Source organism: Gossypium arboreum, chromosome 4, assembly GCF_025698485.1.
Source record: "Gossypium arboreum isolate Shixiya-1 chromosome 4, ASM2569848v2, whole genome shotgun sequence".
Taxonomy (NCBI): domain Eukaryota; kingdom Viridiplantae; phylum Streptophyta; class Magnoliopsida; order Malvales; family Malvaceae; genus Gossypium; species Gossypium arboreum.
In genome coordinates, this window is record NC_069073.1 from 94,860,437 (window position 1) to 94,866,436 (window position 6,000).

The window sequence follows — 6,000 nt, forward strand, 5'->3', positions numbered from 1 at the left end:
CGTGTGCTAGGCCATGTACCCTACGAAGTAACCCCACATGCCCATGTGCCAGGCCGTGTAACAACCTAACTTGCAACCCTTAAAAAGCTATAAGGGATACATGACCGTGTCACCTGGCCGTGTGTCAGACACGATTGAAAAACATCTCTGTGTGGACGAAAATAAGCAATTTTACAAGCCATTTTTCTCACCCAACATGTCATGAACCTACAACAAAAATTTCACATATATACAAGCCATAACAAGGCACCAAAATCAAGCATAATCAAGCTATACACATAAGGTATAACAACTTACAACCAATATGACCTTAGGCACCTAAAATGACAACATAAAAACATGTATAACCATGTACACAATTTGTCCAAAATAATCAACTAACTTATAAGCATAATTGCATCAATACATACCATTTAATTTACTTACCAAAACTTACCCAAAACTTATCAAATGGTACCACATATGCCATTCAATCACTAACATCAATAGACATATATGCCTTTCATAAAAAAGTACCAATTCACAACAAGTTACAAGACTTATACAATATGCATATTCAACTATCATTATCATCTTCCATCCTTCAAATGCACCAAGCAAATCATCAACCATTTTAAGGCTAATATTTACATGCCAAAACTAAGTTCATTTGAACTCTAAAATACCATAACTCAAGCCAAACCAAATGGCCATTTCAACACTCAAACACATGGCTATCATTAGCCAAAATACCTATACATGCCATTATAACCAGAATTAAACAACCAAAAGTACCAAAAGAACCGATGGATAGTGTGATATAGCTCCGACAAGCTTCCAACTTGAACGAGCTTTCGATTCACTATAAAACACTAAAAATAACATCGAGTAAGCATTTAAGTTTAGTAAGTTCGTATAGCATAGAATATAAGTTACCAATTAGTCATATAATAGGTAAGTAAACATAGCATATCCCAAAATAATTTGGCCAAATGCCTAAGCACATATACACTAACCATGTTAGCCAAGTAAATACATATATAAACCAATAATCATGGAAAAGCACAACAATTGATTAAGTTTCATATACATGTATCATCCAATTCAATTTTCCATATACCATGTAACAACATTTCCATATAATTCATTTGTATCCATGTAATAGTCCGTATTGAACTCTTACCATTTCGTATCAGAATATTTCCCGCTGAACCATTAGAATACCATTGGATACCGGGATAGCTCATACTGTAACACCCCAAACCCGGCCTAGACGTTATGGTCAAATTTGGTGTGTTACATTGAAGTGTTTTTTCGAAAATTGATCTTTCTGATAAAATCCGTTACTGAACCTAAATCCTTTTATTATTATTTAAAAAAAGTTCTCGTCAAAATGTTTACCAAATTATTTGCCTTTGGTATATTAATTCAATTTAAATCATGGAAGCATTTTGAAAACTTTTTTGTTGAAAGCTCGTGTTCTTTAGAAAATTGAAAATATTTTGGAAACTCGTGTTTTCCTAGTCTAGCAGTTTAAGGTAAGAAATCAAAGCCCAAATAAAAGTTAAAACCACAAATGGCCTCATTACATGACCAAAAACCCAATATGAAATTTCAATAAATAAAGTCAAAAGTAGAACATCAACAATCATGTGGCCACCTCAGAGTCCTTTGCAGACCAAATCATCTAAAGTTAGGGATTACATGTTCAATAGAAAAGAAAGGACGAGTTTACGAAAACTCAGTGTGTAATCCCTTATCAGTCAAGCAGTAAACAATGCATGCGAGAGCGATGCGGGCTCGAGCCCTATTCAAGATCGATGCAGATGCGGGCCTTAGCCCTATACAATAACACTGTGGGCCTAAGACCAATTCAGTATCTGTACAGTACAGTCATGTAACCCACCCCAATCCAACCAACACACCACCCGTACCAACCAACACACCATGTGGGGATTAAATCGACCCACCCAGCCAACACACCAATATCGCAGTGAAGCTGCTAACAGAAATGCAGCAATGCTAGTAATAACAGTAAATGTGGCAAAGCCACCAGAGCAGTAATTACATGGCAAAGCCACTAATACAGTACTTCCTCCAAATCAGAAACCCAACCCCATGAATATGTCGTGTCATAAACATTACATGTATGCATTATGTCATACTCAAACCAGTGATATAAATGTCATACACACATCAATTAATCTAGCACTAGGGTTATAATGGTCATTTCGTCGGTCAGGGGTAAAATAGTAATTTTACCCCTCAGGGGTATTCGGTTATTTCAGAAATTAGGGGTATCTCGGTAATTTTACAACTCGGGGGTATTTCAGTAATTTCACAAATTGGGGGTCTTAACGACCCAACCGAGGGTCCATGGTCGCCTCGAGTAACCTAAATAACCTAAACAAACATAACGGTGCAAGTGGCCTAAGGCCCAATGCTCAACCCAAGTGGGCTCACAAGCTTCTGTGGCCCATCTAGCCCAAATTTAGATACAACTATTTGTACACAATAGCCCGGTTCATTAATAGTCACTTATCGCAAATTTTAACCGTATAGGCCCACGAGCCTATTGGGTCCTCACGGCCTATTTCGGCCCATCTAAGCCCAAAACAACCTAAGTCATGTGCGCGACATGACAAGTCCATCTACTTTCATCTTAACAGCAAAGTTTACTCACGCGGGCTCACGGGCCCATTGGATGTATACGGCCCATTTAACCTAGAACTATTCACAGCTATACGAATGACGTAGCCCAGTCCAAAACTTACCACATAGCATACATTTTATCCGTGTGAGCCCATAAGCCCATTGGGCCTACACGGCCTAGTCTAGCCCAACGTGGCCCAAAACAGCCTATGCCATGTACGTGACATGACAAGCCCAACCATATTCCACCTAGTAGCTGATTTGACACAAAGCAGGCCCACTGGCCCATTGGGCCTATTTGGACCATTTCGTGGCCCAAGTGGCCCACTACGGCCTAAGCCCACGAATTCGCTCATGGTGTCCTTCCTCGTCGTACGCCCACGTTACGTGAGCTCGGATCACTACACGCGCGATCGCACGCTCATGTGGCATCAAACGCCATATTTTGACTTTTCGACTTTTGCCGATCCATAATCCAATCAGTGTGGAATACACACCTGTTTACGAAACCGCTCTAAGTTTCTCAGACATCCAACCTTGACCGAAAGATATGCGATCCATTTCACTTAGATCACTGGTTGAAAATGATCGCACACTTCTTGTCGATTTACTACATTAATAACAGATCTCATTAGCACTAAATGTATAATCCAATGCTTGAATTAAAACCCATAGTCTAAATAAGTCCCAAAACTAGAGTTAGAAAGATTTGGTATTCGACCACTACTGACAAAAACAAGTCTACTTAGCCCTAGATATTTGATCGAATACCGAAGAAGGATTTTGAATGCCTCCGAGCACTGGAGGATCCCTTTTTCTCTTCTAGAGTTTAGAAGCCAGAGATCCCATACATACGAAAAGGGATAGAGAATTAGCACCCAAAAATCGAGGATTCGGCTTAAGAAGAAAACAAAAGAATAAGAAACAAAACCAATAAAACAAAGAACACTTACCCAAAATCAAATGATAGACAAGAAAGGATGTTGGAGCAATGGACGATCGTCAGAAACTAGATGTCTAAAAGAATCAAAAAATGCAGAGACAAGGAGCACAATAATCGGCCTAGGAGGAGAAAAGCAAGAAGACAGAAAGAAAAGATAGAGAAGAGAACAAGAGAGGTTTGGCTAAGGGAAACCGAAAGAGGGAATAGCGAGAGAAAATAGATCAAATCGGCAAAAGGTGAGGAAGGATGAGAAGAGAGTATAGGGAAAAGAGAGAAACAGTCACAGTAGAAAGGAATAAGACCAAATGAAAAAGAATACTTGATCGGAAAAAAACAAAAAAAAGAAAAACAAACAACCAAAAGAGAAATAATAATACAAGCGAACGCAACCTCGAAATAACAGAGTACCGAAATTGAATTAGGAGAATTCGGCCACCTACACACCACACAAAACGTCCAAACCCCTTTCCCAAACTGAAACCAAGGGAGCCTTAGTGTTCCATTCGGCCATAACCTCCTACCATTATTACATCCCTTGATTTTCTCCAAAAATCTCTCCCCTTATCCCTCCACAAAACACTCCAACCTCCCATTCAAAATTAGAGTCCCCATCTAACTCAAATACTAGCCGTCCCATGTAGCAAAATAAATAATTCTCTTACGTTGCGCCAACACTCGAACCTCAGACCTCAAGGTTACTTTACACGCCACCTTGCCACCACACCACGAGCTCCTTTTATGATCAAAATCGTCCATAATTAACTATAAGACCTATGTGCTAGAGTCCAGATTCACTTAAGAGGAAAAACTAAAATTTTGCTAGAGCCTAGATTTGAACCCAGGACTTCTCCAACACTTCCCAGAACACATAACCACTAAGTCAGACATTCAATTGTGTCATTTCTTGCTTAAATAAAATATCTATGAGCAGTCTCCTAACCGCTCCCATGCTCAAGGCCCAATACTTCTAGGCCCAATTTCGAGGTGTTACACATACATAGTGTGCTAACTCATATAACTGTAATTTGTCAAATCATATACACGTATGCTTACATGAGTTGTGAATCGATATGCTCACACAAGCTGTGAAAATAGGCCTACTCACACGAGTTATGGGTCGGAACGTATCTACACGATGCTACTTACACAAGACTCCACAACACATGCCGGAGCTCAACCATCAGTAGGACGTTTAGGACTTGCACCCAAATCATGTAAACCCTAATGACATGTCATTTGTATCCTATGAATCTTAAGGTTCAAACGGGCTCGACAATCATCGTACGTTGTTGGATATGCAACCGGTATGTACATATAGCAATTTACAATACAAGTGTAATTCAATTAAAAACATATATACACAATTTAATTACATGAACTTACCTCGACGAGTATAAGTAGATACGGAGGCAACTAATCCGATACTTTCTCTTTTCCCCGATCTAAAGCCGTACGAGGTCTATCTTGATCTATATGGATAAATTTGCTCAATTCAATATGTATTTTATTCAATTTAACCCAAAATCATATTTGGACAAAATTGCCAATTTACCTTTGTACTTTTTATTTCTTAGTAATTTAGTCCCCAATTCATAAAAATTGAAATTCATGCAATTCCACCACAACCCATCATAGCCGAATATCAATTTACTCCCCAGCAAGCCCTCTATTTCATTTATTTCACAATTTTACCATGTAAAATTTTTTATTTTTCAATTTAATCCCTATTTGACAATTTCACCAAAAATCACTTAAACAAAGTTGTTTATCTAACAACAACTATCCATTTTCTATCATCAAACATCAAAACTCATGTATATTCATTAATGGTAAAACCTTAATAGTTTAACAGTTTTACAAATTAGTCTCTGGGCTAGCTAGATTAAGCTACAACGATCTCGGAAAAATAGAAATCATTAAAAACGGGACAAAAATCACTTACCTATAGGCAAAATAGGGTTGGCTGAATGTTAAGCTTCCATGGTTCTTTTTCTCTTTGAAATTTCGGTTGAACATATGTTAAAGATGATAACTTTAGCTTTTGTTTTATTTAATATTAACTTTATTTACTAATTTCTTAATTAACCTTAAAAATTAATCAAAATTCCAATAATGCCAAACCATGCTCATCCACTAGCACATTTTTTGTCTAAATACCATATAAGGACTCCAACTTTAAAGTTCTATAGCTATTTAATACCTTTAGCTGCTAGAACTCAACTTTTGCACTTTACATGATTTAGTCCTTTTTATCAAATTAAGTATATAAACAGTAAATTTTTTTAACGAAACTTTTATATGGTATTACTATCATGCTATCGGTAATAAAATAATAATAAAATAAATATTTTGACTTCAGATTTGTGGTCCTAAAACCACTATTCTGGTTTCACTGAAAACGGGTTGTTGAAGAATACAACCACAAG